General features: G+C 49.6%; 1 protein-coding gene across 3 annotated transcripts in view; it reads right to left on the reverse strand.

Moving 5' to 3' along the window:
• Window positions 1-17,596, reverse strand: part of ST3GAL1 (ST3 beta-galactoside alpha-2,3-sialyltransferase 1) — a 33,790-nt gene that overhangs the window by 13,398 nt on the left and 2,796 nt on the right. For 2 of the 3 annotated variants that reach the window (XM_001511840.4, XM_029062908.1), the window contains exon 2: window positions 4,762-4,901. The gene's annotated coding sequence lies outside the window, so the exon portion shown is untranslated. Of the gene's footprint in view, window positions 1-4,761; window positions 4,902-10,994; window positions 11,185-17,596 lie in introns of those variants that run through there. The other variant, XM_029062907.2, reaches the window with a different exon arrangement.

The raw sequence follows: 17,596 nt of genomic DNA on the forward strand, positions 1-17,596 counted from the left end.
TGAAGTTTGGGACAGAGAAAAAGGAAAACAGCGAGGGGAAAATGGAAGGAAAAGAAAAAAAAAATCCCAGAAGAAGCAATAACAGGAAAGAAACTCTTACAAAGAACACATCAAAGGGGCTTTTCGAGCCTTTTTATGAAATGCGAAGTTGAGAATACTTATCATGTTGTTCAATCAACACTCAGAAGCAGCAAGGCCTCGGGGAAAGAGCATGACCCTGGGAGTCAGAGGACCTGGGTTCTAATCCCGGCTCTGCTATACGACCTTGGGCAAGTCACTTCACTTCTTTGCGCCTCAGTTACCCCATCTGTAAAATGGGGATTAAGACTGTAAGCCCTGTGAGCGACAGGGTCTCTGGACAACCTATCATGCCTCTGCCCTAGCACTTAGTACAGTGCCTGGCACCTAGCAAGTGCTTAACAAATACCATAAAAGAAATCCAACACAGTACCGAATCAGTTAATTCCACTGAATTTAATATTTACCAAATTATTATTTACTGGGAGCAGAGACCTGTCCTAAGGGCTCGGAAGTATACGTTGGATGGAGGAGACCGGATCCCTGCAGGGAGTTTGTAATCTAGTGGGAGAGACACACACTGTGCTGCTCTGCTTCTCTGACCAGTTGAACTAGATTAAACGGGAATGAGATTATACTTCACCCTCCGGGGATCCGGGAATGAAGGTGCCCCTTTCACATTCCCAGAGGGTCTCCGTGCTGGATTCCGGCGGCCTATTAATCGCAGCAGCGGCTCTGGAAGCCGACTCAATGATAATTAATCAGATTGGAGTCCCTGTCCAACATGGGGCTCACCCTCTCTGTCCCCATTTTACAGATGAGGGAACAGAGGCCCCGGGAAGTGAAGTGACTTGCCCAAGGACACACTGCAGGCATGTGGAGGAGACGGGATTAGAACCCGAGTCTTTCTGACTCCCAGGCCAGTGCTCTATCCACTAGGCCACGCTGCTTCTCACGGAGAGGCCTAGAGGAGCAGGAGACAGGGAGCACACTCTGCACCGGAAGGCTGCGGAAACGGCAAACCACTGGGAAAGTTGACCTCGCCCTCAAAGGGGCACGGATGGAGTGATTCCCCACTGGGGTCCCCCCAAGTGGTCCCTTTATACGATCATTTGTCTAGTGGTAGCCCCTCAATCGATTTATTGGGCGTTCACTACGGGCAGAACAGTCGTATTTATTGAGCGCTTGCTGGCCCACGGCACTTACGTACCTAACTGGAATTTATTTGTTTATATTAATGTCTGTCTCCCCCTCTAGACTGCAAACTCACTGTGAGCAGGAAATGTATCTGTTATTCTATACTCTCCCAAATGCTTAGGACAGTGCTCGACAACTAGTAAATGCTCAGTAAATACAAGTGGCTAACTGCAGAGCAATCAGTGATATTTGAGCGCTTACTGTGTGCAGAACACTATACTAGGTGCTTGGGAGAGTAGACTATAACAGAGTTTTAGACCCATTCCCTGCTCACAAGGAGCTTACAGTTTAGACATCTCCTTGGTGTCTTCTGTTTTTGCCAACAGAATCCATTCCTTATAATAATGTTGGTATTTGTTAAGCGCTTACTATGTGCAGAGCACTGTTCTAAGCGCTGGGGTATACAGGGGAATCAGGTTGCCCCACATGAGGCTCACAGTCTTAATCCTCATTTTTACAGATGAGGTAACGGAGGCGATATTAATATTAACGTCTGTCTCCTGCTCTAGACTTGTAAGCGCATTGTGGGGAGGAAAGTGAGTACCAACTCTGTTGTATTGTACTCTATCGAGTGCTTAGGCTGCGACTTTGCACACAATAAGCGCTCAATAAACACAATCGATTGATTTCCCGCCTCGCTCACTGAGACCGACAAGAAAAAAAACCCCCAGCAGCTGGAGGGAGTTTCTGAATGAAAGAACAGAAATGATTTTCAACTGCCGGGCTGCTGATTTCGGTTCTAATTAGAGTTTGCACTCCAGTGCTCTCTCCAGTGCCAGGCTCCACAGGACGAGGAGGAGGAAGGAAGAGGAAGAGCAAGAGGCAGGAAAGGGGCAGGAGGTTGGGAGAGGAGGAGCAGGAGGAGGAGAAGGAAGAGGAGGAGGAGGTTGGACTGTATCCAACCTGATTAGCTTGTATCTATCCCAGTGCTTAGTATAGTGCCTGGCACATAGTAAGAGCTAAACAAATACCATTAAAAATAAAAAAGGGAAGAAGAAAAGGAAACTTTACAATTAGGACAGCTATTCTATGTAAAGCCAGATAATGGACAGAGACGTACTGTCATTAGATGGGTGTGACAGAAAATAAGATAAAACTCCCGAAATATCAACAGAAAGCAAAATTCCTAGTTTCCATTCCAAACCAGGACGGAAAAAGCAACTGTGTCCAACCTTATTAACTTGCATCTACCCCAGCGCTTAGTACAAAGCCCGGCACATATCCCACTGAAACGCTAGTCTGGTAACCCTCTAGGTTGTAAGCTCATTATGGGCAGGGACTGTGCCTACCAATTCTGTTGCATCGTACTCTACCAAGTGCTTAGTACAGTGCTCGCACGCAGAAGGTGCTCAATAAATACCACTGATTGATGGATTGCTTGCAACAGTGGGGACTGTTGCAAAAATGCACCTGGTGAATGATGTGACTCTTGATCGGGATAGCTGAGAAATGTTTCGTTTTCACCAAGCAGAAAGTCTATAATGAGACTTAAGATAGAACCCTACGAGAATAGCCACAGGAGAAGGGACGTAATTGGAAAATTGTCTCTAAGATAATGTCATATTGCAGTTCTGCGAATCACACATGGGATCCTTTCAGACCTTACAGTTTCACGCCCACGGTTTTCTGTGCCAATGACTTCTATTACCAAATGTTATCACAGGAGTGACCGTGGCATCCACTCCTTTTCATTCAGCGCCAGGCACGCTGGGCAGGGGGTGGACGTCTGCCAGGTTCTACGCTGGACAGGTCAGTTTTTAGTGTGATGTTATCCCATCAACCCATGTGCCCGCAGTAACACAGTGGACAGAGCCTGGGCTTCGGAGTCAGAGGTCATGGGTTCGACTCCCGGCTCTGCCACTTGTCAGCTGTGTGACTGTGGGCGAGTCACTTCACTTCTCTGTGCCTCAGTTACCTCATCTGCAAAACGGGGATTAACTGTGAGCCTCACGTGGGACGACCTGCTTACCCTGTATCTCCCCCAGCGCTTAGAACAGTGCTCTGCACATAGTAAGCGCTTAACAAATGCCAACATTATTAACACATCACGTCACCCAGGTGTGTCTGGAGACTTGTCGGTGTCCACAAGTGACCTCTCTGCATGCTGACCACTCTAGTGAAAGGCATCAATTGTAACTGTACAATTACAAGCCTGGATGAAAAATCCAGTGACCCTCACGAGATTTGGGTCTACCACACATTTCAAAAGAGCATGCTCCATGATCCTTCACCTTCCCAAATATTCAGGGCTTTGGACATTCTTTCTTCTGGCTAAAAGCAGGATTGAACCGTGCCCGCTTCAACTATCATTAGGGGTATTTAATGAGCCCCTGTGGAGTGCCAGCCGCTGTACTGTTGTCGCCCAGTAGACAGAGCACGGGCCTGGGAGGCAGAAGGACCTGGGTTCTAATCCCAGCTCCGCCACTTATCTGCTGTGTGGTTGTGTGCAAGTCAATTCATTTCTCTGTGCCTCAGTTATCTCATCTGTCAAATGGGGATTAAGACCGAGAGCGCCATGCGGGACGGGGACTGCATCCGACCAAATTACCTTGTATCTGTCCGAGTGCTTAGTACAGTGCCTGGCACAGAGTAAGCGCTTGACAAATACCGCCATTATTATTATTAAATTCCCTTCCGGCCCTATAAACTGAGGGTGTCCCAGACACGCGCCTGCTCCAGCACACATTCCTCTCTAGCTCCACCACCGAAACGTGTTCCCCGCATGCTCCCCATAGATCCGATGGAGCGTGCTCCTTGCACTCACAGACTCTAGCACCCTCTTCCCTCCAGCTCTGCCAACGGAGATGGGGATGGAGAGGCAAACTGGAAGACGGCGCCAGGCTCTGCCCACAGCAAACCGGTCAGCCCAGCTGGGGACGGTCTCTGAGCGGACATGGGACCGGGTCGGTCAGTATCTCTCTGCTCTTCTCAGTGACCCCACCCCTGTGGATCCGTCACAGCACTGCAAGGGCCCACTTCTGCGGTTAAGAGCAGTCAGCGACCCTACTGCAACCTCCTGAGAAAAGGTGGCCACTCTCAGCCTAAAAAAACACATACACGACCCCCTTCCTCCCCGGCCAAAACCTCAGCCTCATTCTCCTGCACTGCTCCTGGTCTTGGGACATTTCTGCTTAAGGGAGAGGCAGAAACACAGAGTTCCCTTCTTTACCCAGTTTTTCGAGCCACAGAACTGGCGAAGTGACATCGGCCTCATCGCCGGCCGTCTGACAACAATTTACAGCAGCGACTTCCTATCGCACCTCTCATGTTCCTAGCTCGAATATGGTGCTAATCAGGGTGATAAATTCACCGGGGCAAGCGAACAGTCCTTGGCCTGTTTCAACAACTCTACCCGGCAAGCCCACCACCCCACTCAGCTGCCTCCTCAGCTACGACACGTCAACTCGCCTGCACCACACGGAGGGTCACCTGGAGGGCCTTGGGACACCGCCCGCAAGCAGTGGGTCTGAGACTGCCCTCCCGGGAACAGTCTGAGGACGATGGAAAACCCACCCCGGCCCAGGTCGAACCCTCTCCAAAACTCACCTCAACGCACGGAGGGCGCACCTTTGGTCTTCTTTAGCCCACGGAGCTACACCCCTCACCCTCTACAAGCATCTTGCAACCAAGCTCCGTCCCAGGCAAACTCCTCTTCTTCCTCACCAAGCCAAAGAAAGTCCTGCCACCTGGAAGGGAGACAAAAAGTGGAACTGAGAAGGTTTTGGATAGGATTATTTTTCCACCGGCTGGGGCCGGTCGGTTGCAGAGGGGAACAAGGGGTCATTAATGGTGCCTGACGACTCTGGGCTGTGGAATTCACAAATGGTGTTCCCAGCCCCGAGAAGCAGGCTGTGCTCCTGGCGAGCTGTCAGAACCACTTTTTATGGTATTTACTGAGCACTTACTATGTGTCAAACACTGTTCTAAGCCCTGCGGTAGATACAAGTTAATTAGATCGGATGTTGAGGATTAACATCAATCCTGCCTGGGGCTCAAAGTCTAAGTAGGAAGGAGAACAGGAGACTGAAGCACAGAGAAGTGAAGTGACTTGCCCTAGGGCAGACAGTAATTGGCATAGCTGGGATTAGAACTCAGGCCCTCTGCCTCCCAGGCCCGTGCTCTTTCCACTAGGTAACGTTGCTTCACTCTCGCACCCTGCTCAAACCCGGGGTCGACGGCGGGCCCATGGTGGAGCTGGAGAAACCGAGGCTCACGGAGAGTTTAAGGTCACCCCAGCTTTGAATGCGCCCTCATCACAGTCCTCTGCTCTTTTCCACCAGTATATCACATCATTTATTCAGCACCTACTAAGCATCAAGAACTGTGCTGGGTGCTGGGTTAGATTCGAGATAATCAGATCAGACACAGTCCCTGACCCACATGGGATTTCAACCCACAGTTTTCAGGAAGGAAATTCTCACCAACTTCAGCAAAGATGAAGAACATAAAAGGAAAGTGAAACAAATCTCAATATTTTCCCACTTGCAACCCCATAAATCAGATGTGAACTCTCCGCAAATCAGCAGTCATGCACTGCCCGGGAATTTCTGCCTCTCGGCGTCTCTCCTGTTTGCGATCCCATAATCCTATCAGGGATTGTGTTCTAACAATTTGAGTCTCTCTCCGGGAAAAAATTTGGAAGTAAAATTTTGTTCATTCCTCTAAGACTTCGGGCCGTGCCCTTTAATAAATCATATCCGCCTGCTTCCAAGCTGAAAATAACAGAGATCTACATAGTTTAATGTGCTGCGGGCACTGTAATAATAATAGCTGATTTTCAGTTTACACTGGGGCTCTTCCCCCCAGATCTTACAGCGTTCTACAAATGTCAAATCTCCCCCATTTGGAAGAAAATAATCTCTGGACACGGCCAACTCTTCAAGCTGGCGTCTATCTCTGAGCACTTATACTTAATGGCTCCCCTTTCCTCGCTCGAAACGCCCCGAGGCCCACTCCCCACCACAGTCTGGATTTCACCCCTCTTACCTCTACTCCGTACTGGGTATCACACCAGCTTGTGTGATACTCGGAGGAGACCGTCCTCGCTTGGATTTTCTCCACAACCTTCTTCAGGTTCAATCCAATTGTCTCTTCTGGGCTATAATCCTTCTTAACCTCTCTGTTACCTTTAATCCTGTTGCCTCCTCTCTCTTTCTCCAGACCCTCCCTTGCATTTGGTCCAGGGTTGCAACCAGGGGGAGTAAGGGTAGACAGACAGACAGACACACACACACACCGCCCGGCCCCTCTTGGTTTACATCCCCTGGCCTTCATCGAAGTTGGAATCTGTAGGGCTTGTTGGTTGATATGTGATCTTTTTTCCACTCCTGCTCTAGAAGATTAATTAGATCTACCTACCCAGAAATGTGGCCAGGTCGCAGGGTGGCAAAGCAGGAGCAGGAAGATGAGCCAAGCAAGGGGGAATGGGGCACATATATGCTGTATGTTTGTGTGTGTGTAAATGTGTAAACGTACATGCACGTCTGTGTTTAAACTGTATATGCTCATTATGTGCCAGGCACTGTATTAAGCATTGGGTGGACACAAGCAAATTGGGTCAGATACAGTCCCTGTCCCACCTGGGGCTCCCAATCTCAAACCCTATTTTACAGATAAGGTAACTGAGGCCCAGTGAAGTGACATGTCCAACGTCACACAGCAGACAAGCGGTGGAGCCGGGATTGGAACCCATGACCTTCCGACTTTCAGACCTGTCCTCTATCCACTCTGCCACCCTGCTTCTCCAACACGCCTCAATGCCTGATGAGCATGCCGGTGTGGACCCACTCTCTGGGGCACAGCTTCCAAAACCCAGTAGGGACTGGTGCCCGTGTTCAGAACAGAGAGCGAGGGTGACGTCGCCAGCGAAATCCCAGGCAGAACTTGGGCCAAAACAGCGCCCCTGGGGAGCTCGTTGTGAGCAGGGAATGTGTCCGTTTGTTGTTATACTCTCCGAAAAGCTTATTACAGTGCCTTGCACACAGTAATACCACTGAATGAATGAATGAAAATGAGATTTGTCTTCACACCTGCTGCCAGAGATGGCGGGAAGCTTCCGGGCAGCAGGTGAGTGCCTGGGGCAGGACGCCTGGCTGGGTGGGCCCTTGGGATTTTGGCCCTAACCCCGGAAGCTCTGTCTAGTTGTCCGGCTGCATGTGCGTGTTTTGGGATGGACCGGTCCCCCTCTAGGATCACGAACCCCCCGAGGGCCGGGACCTTGCCTTTTTTTGAATGCCTGCTGCATGCGGAGAACTGAACGAATCCCTTCGGAGATCCTGCCCTTGCACTCAAGGAGCTTCCCGACAGACATAAAGGACAAAGGTATCAGTGGTTACAGCAAAAGCAGAGAAAATGAAATAAAGGCCCCCCAACTTGTCTGCCGGGTGACCCTGGGCAAGCCACTCAACCTATCTGTGCCTCAGTTACCTCATCTGTAAAAGGGGATAAAATAACTGTCCCCACCCCATCCTTACACTGTGAGTCCCCAGTGGGACAGGGACTGTGTCCCATCTGGTTATCTTGTATCTACCTCAGTGTTCGGTACAGTGTTTTATGCATAGTAAGTACTTAATAAATATCACAATTATTATTATTAGAGGAATAAATAAGGGAATAAGGAGCTTACGCCAGACAGTGCGTATACACACCGCTGAACACACAATAAGCACTCAACCAATATCATTGATTGATTGAGGCCTAAAATCCCATCTTAGCTTTCTTCAGAGGAATCTTCACCTGATCGGAAACTAATTCTCTTTAGTCTTTTTGTGATGCTGAATTCGCCTCTGATTGCTGGCTCATTAGACCGGTTCCCGATTTTTTCGGAGAAGACAATGGGGAGGATCAAAGGCAAAACTCCTAACTTGAAGGTCGATTATGTGGGATTAGGTGGGGCCAGGTTTTTATGAATCTGAGAGCAATGGTGGTACGGGAGATTGTTGGGTATATGAGAAAGAGAGAGGTTCATGGTGGTGGGTGCCTTCACCCCTCACAACCGAACTTCCACGCCTTTGCTTCCAAACGAAGGACATTCGGGCTTAATTATGGATCAGAAAAGGTCAGCCCCAAATGCTCCACCGCAAAAACACCCAAAGCCTGAGAGAACATTTCTGAGCATTGGAGGCCACAGAGGGTGACGATCCTGAGTTTCCATGCCAACTGTGCCAACCCCAGCTGCTAATTGAGACCGTGAGCCCCACGTGGACACGCGGACTGTGTCCAACCCAATTTGCTTATATCCACTCCAGCACTTAGTACAGTGCCTGGCACATTAACAAATACCACAATTATTATTATTATTATCAACCTCAACCACCGTAACAAAACAGAATTAACCTGAGGGGGAAGATATTCAACTTTCACTCAATTCACCTCATTTCTCTGCGCGTTCACAGGGACCCTAACATCCTGCCCAAGCCTTCCTCGGGCTAGGACGGTAATGAACAAAAGACCCAGGAGATGAGGGCTTGGGCCTGAAACGTTCGGCTGCCTAGCCATCGGGGGAAGCCTGCTCTCTGCAGCCCGGCCCCTTCGGAGCCGACAGTTGCTGTTCACCCCAACCACGGAGCCCTACAAAAATCACGTCTCCTCCAGGAAGCCTTTTCTGACTCACCTTTCATCTTCCCACCCTATTCTCCCTTCCTCCTGTATCACTGACAACCTTGAGTCTGTTCCTCCTAAGCACTTTGATACTCACCCCACCCCATGGCACTGGAGTACATATGTTTATTCTGGGTCGTTTTCTCTTCCAGTAATTGAATTTAATGTTTGTCTCACGGTTTAGACAGTCAGGTCACTGAGGGCGGGGATGGTGTCTACCAAATCTATTGTTTGTACCTTCCCAAATGTTTAGTACAGATCTCTGAGAAGCAGCATGAGCTACTGGAAAAAGCCCGGACCTGGGAGTCAGAGGACCTGGATTCTAATCCCGGCTCCACTGCTTGTCTGCTGTGTGACCTTAGGCAAGTCACTTACCTTCTCTGTGCCTCAGCTGCCTCATCATGTAAAATGGGGATTCAGTACCTGTTGTCCCACCTACTTAGACTGTGAGCCCCATGTGGGACCTGATTATCTTAAATCTACCCCAGTGCTTAGTGCAGCACTTGGCAAACAGCAAACAATTAACAAAAACCGCAGTGATTATTACTAGTTGTCTTAGGTGCTCGATTAGTACCACTGACTGACTGAAGACCCCCTCTCCAAAGCAGGCAGGTACCGTCCCCTGCCTACACAATTCTGCCCAACGCAACGAGGAGAAACTCATCCGGGCCCAGTCTCCTGGACAATCAATCAATCAGCGTATTTATTGAGCATTTATTGTGTACAGAGCACTATGCTAAGCGCTTGGGCGAGTAAAATACAACAGAATTGAAAGACACGTTCCCTACCCACAAGGAACTTACAGTCCAGAGGGAAAATTAGCAGGGAGGGGGGAGGCATTGCCTGATGCGTGCTAACGGAACCTCCGAACCCAGTGCCCAGGATTCACTAACGCCCGCTTCATCCAGCCAGAGAGAAAGGATGGGAAGGTGAGGAGTTGTCCTGGGAATAACCATCTGCCCTGTTAGAGTGGAAGTTTCCTATGGGCAGGGAAAGCAGGTCTTGCCGTGGTTGTACTCTCCCAAGCACTCAGTCCTGTATCTAGCACTGAGGGCTTGCAATCAATAATAATACTACTAATAATAATTACGGTATTTGTTAAGTGCTTACTAGTACCAAGCACTCTACTGAGCACTGGGGTAGATACAAAGTCATCAGATTGTCCCACGTGGGGCTCACAGTCCTAATCCCCATTTTTACAGCTGAAGTAACTGAGGCCCAGAGAAGTTAAGTGGCTTGCCCAAGGTCACACAGCAGACAAGTGGAGGAGCCGGGATCAGAACCCATGACCTCTGAGTCCCGGGCTCTTGCCACTTGGCCATGCCACTGGTTGAAAATTGTGGCATTTGCTAAGGGCTTACTGTGTGCCCAGCTAGCAGTGATATTCAGTGTTGGGGTAGATACAATTAGATCAGATATAGTCCCCGTGCATGGGGGTCACAGTCTAAGAAGGGAGAATAGGTATTTTATCCCCATTTTATCGATGACCAAACGGAGGCCTACAAGAATTTTAAGTGACTTGCCTGAGGTCACAGAGCAGGCAAGTTGGGGAGACAGGATTAGTCAATCAAAATTAATGAGCACTTACTGTGTGCAGAATATTGTACTACGGCCTTGGGAGAGTACAATAGAACGATAAACAGATACATTCTCTGTGACAACAAACTTGCCGTCTAGAGGGGGAGACAGCCATTAATATAAAGATACTTATATATATATAATTACATATATAATATATATATATATAATAGAGAAGCAGCATGGCTCAAGCCCAGGCTTGGGAGTCAGAGGTCATGGGTTCGAATCCCCGCTCTGCTGCTTGTCAGCTGTGTGACTGTGGGCAAGTCACTTAACTTCTCTGTGCCTCAGTTCCTCATCTGTAAAATGGGGATATTAACTGTGACCCTCACGTGGGACAACCTGATTACCCTGTATCTACCCCAGCGCTTAGAACAGTGCTCTGCACATAGTAAGCGCTTAACAAATACTAACATTACTATTATATTTAATGAGCACTTACTGTGTGCAGAACATTGTACTATGCCCTTGGGAGAGTAAAATAGAACGATAAACAGATACATTCTCTGCCCACAACGAACTTGCCTTCTAGAGGGGGAGACAGCCATTAATATAAAGATATATATATATAAGTAACCTTGATGTTAATATAAATAAATTACCTAAGGTCTCCTGACTCCCAAACCCAAGCTTCCTCCAGTAGCTATGCTGCTTCTCTAGATTAGGACTGTTTCACTGCGGACAGCTTCTTGAGTCACTTGTGTCGCTTAAACGAAAGAAAGGAGACATCTGAGCAGGAATGTACTTCCTCTTACTGATTTTACTGCTGTCGTCGTTTTGTTCATTTGGGGGGGCAGGAGTGTTGAGTGTGTGTGTGTGTGTGTGTGTGTGTGCGCGCGCGCATGTACGTGTCTCCAACCCCAACTTCGACAGTGCGATTATGAGCCCCAAGGGACGAGGCCCGCACTGAACCCCAGCACCAAGCTGTTTCCCATACACTTGACACAAAACAACTTCAATAAAAAGCACTATTTAACAGTGACTAGCTCCAGGAAGTGCCATGTCCCAACTCACACCGTGGGGTGAAGCGATGACCACCAAACACACCTTTTCCTGTTTTAATATTTGCTAATGAGAGTCTCAGTGAGATGCATCTCGTTAGGCCAGATGAGACAGATGGGCTTGACTGTTTATTACTTTGCAAACTGTTTTGGCCTCTTTCCATTTCCCAGCAGCGAGGGACCAACGTTTTCCTAAAGGGTCTTTTCATTTTGGATTAAATGATTTAACAAAATGATGAGCCCGGGACCGTTGCTCTGTGCGTGGACTGAACCCATAACCTTCCAGAAAGCCTACATATCTAAGCCGAAAACTTACTCGCCTGAACAACTGAGACCTAGCAGAGATCACACTGGTAGGGAAAAGAGAATGGCTAATTAGACAGATTGTGGTGCTGTTTTTAATGGGCTGGAGATAAAACTGATTCCTCGGAGTCTTGCACTCTGAAATATAAGCACTGGGACTTCTTTGTTTTACTCAACAGCTTTCTGCTGTGTAAATATGTATGAAGTCAATTTTTAGTCATTTCCATCCACTGGCTCAACATGTTCTTGAACTGATTTGACTTATGTAGTAGGCACCAATCTCCACATTGCGGTGGATTTGAGCTTCTTTTTTTTTTATGGTACTTTTTAAGCGCTTACTCTGCGTCAAGCACTTTTCTAAGCAGTCGATCGGATTAGATGCGGTTCTTGTCCCACCTGGAGTTCACAATCTAAAAGGACAAGGGACAACAGGTTTTGAATCCCCATTTTACATTGGAGGAAACTGAGGCACAGAGAATCTAAGTGGCTTGCCCCAAATCACACAACAGGCAAGTATTAGAGACGGGATTAGAACCCAGATCCTCTGACTTCAAAGACCACGCTGTGCTGCTTCCCCTTGGGAGGGGAAGAGATCTCGTGTCCTCTGGTAGAGCACTTCACATGTACAAAAGCGGATTTTCACATTCCAATGTCAACGCTATTCCATCAGAGTAACTGAGGCTTAAGATTAATAATAATTGTGGTTTTGGTTAAGCGCTTACTAATTGCCAAGCACTGTACTAACCACTGGGGTAAATACAAGATTCGTTCAGTTGTATTTATTGAACACTTACTGTATTCAAAGCACTGTACTAAGCCTGTACAAGATCATCAAGTCCCACATGGGGCTCACAGTCTAAAAAGGAGGGAGAACAGGTATTCAGATCGAACAGATCTGTTCAGATCTGCTACAGATCTCTGAAGAGATATGTCCGTGGAGTCGCTATGGGTCGGAGACGACTCGGCAGCGTAAGACAAGAGAAGAAGCTATTTTTAATGTTCTGCATTTGATACAGACTATGTCTTTGGCCCATCGCGGCTCCGAACCGTTCTCTATTCCACTGGGCGGGTGCTGGGGTGGATCAGAGATTAAATCTGCAGCAGCTATCTGAGCCTTCTCAGAATTTCCAGGCCACACTTTGGGCTCAGACTGTCCGGGCCCCACGAATGGAACTCGGATGCGAGTCTCAAATCAATCAATGGTATTTAGTGAGCGCTTACTAAGTGCAGAGCTCTGTGCTAAGCGATTGGGAGAGTACAGCACAACAGAGTCGGTAGATAAGTTCTCTGTCCAGAAAGGGTTACTGAATCTTCACCTTATCGATCAGAGAAAGATGTTCGGGACTTTGGGGGCAGGGCTGGCCAAAGGCTTTAGAATCAATCGATTGTATTTACTGAGCATTAACTGTGGGCAAAGTAACAGAGTACTAAACTGCCAATACCTTAGTACAGTGCTTTGCACGTAATAAGTGCTCAATAAATACGATTGATTGGTTGATGAGGTAATTGAGACACGAAGAAGTGATTTGCCCAAGGTCACACAGCAGACAGGCGGTGGATCTGGGATTAGAACCCAGGTCCTCGGACTCCCGGGCCCTTACCCTATTCACTGGGCCCCCCTGCTTCTCTTGATGACTTGGTTCTTACGGGAGGTCACTAACTCACCAAGAGCCACTAGTCTGTCGGTTCCTTCAGGACAGGGATGGTGTCTACTATGTCTTTTGCTCTCTCCCAATTGCTTAGTGCAGTGCTCTGCACAAAGGAAAGAGCCTGTCAGCTCCTTGAGGAAAGGATACTGCCTATTAAACTCTTTTTCACTCACCCAAACATTTAGTCCAGTGTGACGCACACAGTAGGCATGCTACTTTCTTACTACAACCTAGCCCACCAACTTGGCTCCTCTAATGCTAACTTTTTTAATGTACTTCCATCTCCTCTAACTCACCACCAGCCCCTCACGGACATCCTCCCTCCGGCCTGGAACACCCTCCCTCCTCAAATCCAACAATTACTGTCCCCACTTCAAAGGTTTATTGAGGGCACAAGAGGTCTTCCCTGACTAAGCCCCCCTTTCCTCTTCTCCCACTCCCTTCTGACTTACTCCCTCTTTATTCACCCCCCACCAGCCCCACAGCACTTATTCATTCACTCAACTGTATTTACTGAATGCTTACTGTGTGCAGAGCACTGTATTAAGCGCTCGAGAGAGTTCGTGACACATTCCCGTAATTTATTTATTTATATTAACATCCGTCTCCCCCTCTAGACTGTAAGCTCATTGTGGGCCGGGGATGTGTTAGTTTATCGTTATATTGTACTCTCCCAAGCGCTTAGTAGAGCGCTCTGCACATAGTAAGTGCTCAAGAAATACGACTGAATGAATGAATGAGATAAAGCCCTCGTCTCCGCATAGGGAGGAAAGATTCTAATATGGTTCTAAGGCTTTTAGGAGGGGTTTGTCACTCCTCGAAGAGAGACTGGTAATAATAACAGGCATAACCGGCGTGCTGGGCACAGGGACACCCCCTTCAGGGCACTGGAGACTCCGAAAACTAAACGGGTCGCCTGATCCGTGCCCCGTGACCACAGCAAGGCTGAGAGTAAACAACCGGGCGGTTTTATGCTCTTCCTGGATATGAACAAGCTGGGTCGGACCTGCTCTCAGCTCCCCTCCCCACCCCACCGGCCCCTCGATCTGGACCCTTCCGGTCTGGAATCAGTCGGTGAGCCACCGCATCGGATGCCAACTGTGTGCTGAGCACTGTAGTGACTGGGGGAGAACAAGAGACGTAGACGACACGATCTCTGCGTTCGGGGCTTCCGCTAAGAGGAGAGGCAGGGAGATGCACAATTATGTAGAGTTGGGAGGAGATGGGGGGGGAGAGAGGGAAAGGGGAGGGGGAAAGAGAGAGAGAGTGTGCAGGCTGGCTATACGGCAAGATATTGGAAAGATGAGTAAGTGAATAAATACAGGCACAAATCCACAGCAGGGCAGCCGAGTCGATATGTACTTAAGTGCTACGGTGGCTGGGAGCACAGAAGTGAAGAGGTAGATGGTTGCAGTGACCCTCCTATTTAGACTGTGAGCCCCGTGTACCTACCCCAGTGCACAGAACAGTGTTTGACACAAAGGAAGCGCTTAACCAATACCAAAAAGAAAGGGGGAGAATTTCCTTGTACTGGTCTTTGTCTTGCGGAAGCTACCCTGACCCACTGGTCCAAGAGGGCAGAGACCAGTGCTCCCAGGATTAAGGCGGGCTCCTCCCTTGTGCAAGCAGACCTCTCCCTCCCCACCCTTGTACATCTCCCAAATGGGGTGGGGAGGTGGAGAGCTGAGAGCCCCCACCCTGCCAGGTCCAGGAAATGTTGAGATTTGGACTGTCATAGCAGGGTGTGGGGTTATGATGCCCTTCATCTGTCACAACCTGATACAACCGCACCACCCCTTTCCCTCCCCTCCAACTACAGTAGCCAAATCAGGAATGCCTTGGATTGCGCTGCCCTTCTCCCGGGCATTCAGAATCCCACCCCCACCCCCACTAAATAGAAAGGACCAGCCTCTGGCTTTGCCTTGGAGGCTTCTGGAGGATGTGGTTAGACGGGAGCGTCCACTGTCAGCCAGCGTGTCCAGCTCGCCGCCGCTGCCCCGGGGCACACGGACCCCTCCCATCTCCAGATCACACGGACCCTTCCCAACCAATGGGCTCTAGCAGCTTCAGGCCACGTTGTAGATGACCGACTGGCAAGGAGGCCCCAAAGAAGGACGCAAGCGGGGTCGGCTGCCCGGATTCCCGAGGGTGTTGGGTAGCTTAAAGGAATGCCTAGATCACGGGGTCCAACTCTAACTTCAGACTCGTGTAAAGGCAAAAGAGGGTAGGGAAGGGCCAGATCTCCAGGGACTGGGCCTCTGAGTTCTAATCCTGCCTCTGCCATTTACCTGCCATGTGACCTTGGGTAGGTCACAACTTCCCTGTGCCGTAGTTTCCTCATATGCAAAATGGACATTCAACGCCTGTTTGGTCTCCTAATTAGAAAGTGAGCCCCAGTCGGGACTGGATCTTACCTGACTGGGCTGTATCTACCACAACTTGGCAAGAAGTAAACAAATATCACAATTATTATTCTACCTGCATCAGCAATCCCTAAGAGAACAGGGTCCGCCGAACGTCCCCCCCCAACTCAGACCTGTCGTGCTCCCGCCCCCCCCAACTCCCCCCCGACCAACACTTCCCACCACTCCCAAATCCCCACCCGACTAAGCACCTCTGCCCCAACGGCTTACGTCCCTTATGTGAACTGCTAGTGGCTCGTCGTGGACAGGGAATGTGTCAGATTATTGTTGCAATGTTCTCTCCCAAGCCCTTAGTACAGTGCTCTGCAAACAGTAAGAGCTCAATAAATACGACTGAATGAATGAACTAAATAGCCGAGAGCTTCTCTGGACATTCTGAAACTCCAGAGGGCAGACCAAGAAGAAAAAACGGTACTGTGAATTTGTGTAATTCTTTTATCGCCCAAAGTACTTTTACAAGCTTTATCTCATTTTCTCCTCACACCATCCCTGCGAGATAGAGCGGCCGGGATTATCGTTTCCATTTTACCGAAGAGGAAACTGAGGCCAGGGAAGCCGAGCAATTTGCAGGAGGCCACGCAGCAGGCCAGTGGCAGAGCTGGGAAGAAACACGCTGCCTCAGTTTACACTGATTGGCTCTTTAACAAAAATGAGAGGCGGAGGGCTGTGTGGAAAGAGTACAGGCCTGGGAGCCAGAGGACCTGAGTTCTAATCCCAGCTCCGCCACTTGTCCGCAGTGTGACTTTAGGCAAGTCGCCTAACCTCTCTTCCGCCTCAGTTACCTCGTCTGTATAATGGGGATTAAGACTGTGAGCCCCACGGGGGACATGGACTGTGTCCAACCTGATCACCTCGTATCTACCTCGGCACTTACTACACTGCCTGCCACATAATAAGTCCTTAATAAATAGTATTTATTAAGCACTTACAGCTAGGGTAGATACAAAATAATCCAAACCAACCCAGTCCTGGTCCCACCTGGGGCTTATTAAACAGCTGGACTTCCTGAGAGGGAGTTTGTAACCCTGAAATGATCCTGGGGGCAGGGGGCAGAACAATACGGCCCAAGGACCCTTAAGGAAAGAGGTTATGAATCATTCCCCCAGAGCAAGAATGAGGGTATTGGCCATCTCCCCCAGGGCATTTGTGTGAGTTCTGCCTGCAGGCAGGGGGTTGGACTACAGTGGCCTCTTGAAAAACGACCTCACCTCCAGCCCCAGCTTGTTCCCGTTGACAGATTCTCTCCTTTCTGCCGCTCCCACCCCAGCTGAGTGTTGAAACAAGTCCCGATGCCCAAGACTCCCAGACTGGGGCTAGGGCTCTCTAGGATCTAGTCAGTCACCCCAGCACAACAAATACATCAACCCCCACACCAGAGAGCCAGAGGTCACGACTCCGGGCTGGGGCCCAGCTCCCTCAGTCTCTGACGAAAACCAGAGCAGCGCACGGGGGCGGCGATGCCCCGGCCCCGAGCTGCCCCGCGGAAGGGGGTGCTCACCCTTGCCCTGAGCCACAAGGCTGGGAAACTCGGCCGGAGAAGCCAGCTGGCGGTAGGAGCAGCGAGGATACCGCGGCCCAGGGGCCTCTCGCTTCGTCTGGGGTGTGAGGTGGCAGGGAGGGAAAAGGGGAGAGGGACCCGGGTCACCCCCGCACAGCCAACAGAGGCCCCCTCCCCAGGGGCGGTGGGCCCGCGGTGTAATGGCTAGCATTCTGGACTCTGAATCCAGCAACCCGAGTTCAAATCTCCGTGGGACCTTGGGTTTTTGAGAAGCAGCATGGCGTAGCGTATAGAGCACGGGCCCGGGAGTCGGAAGGTCACGGCTCCACC

Source organism: Ornithorhynchus anatinus, chromosome 4 (assembly GCF_004115215.2).
Source record: "Ornithorhynchus anatinus isolate Pmale09 chromosome 4, mOrnAna1.pri.v4, whole genome shotgun sequence".
NCBI classification, from domain to species: Eukaryota; Metazoa; Chordata; class Mammalia; order Monotremata; family Ornithorhynchidae; genus Ornithorhynchus; species Ornithorhynchus anatinus.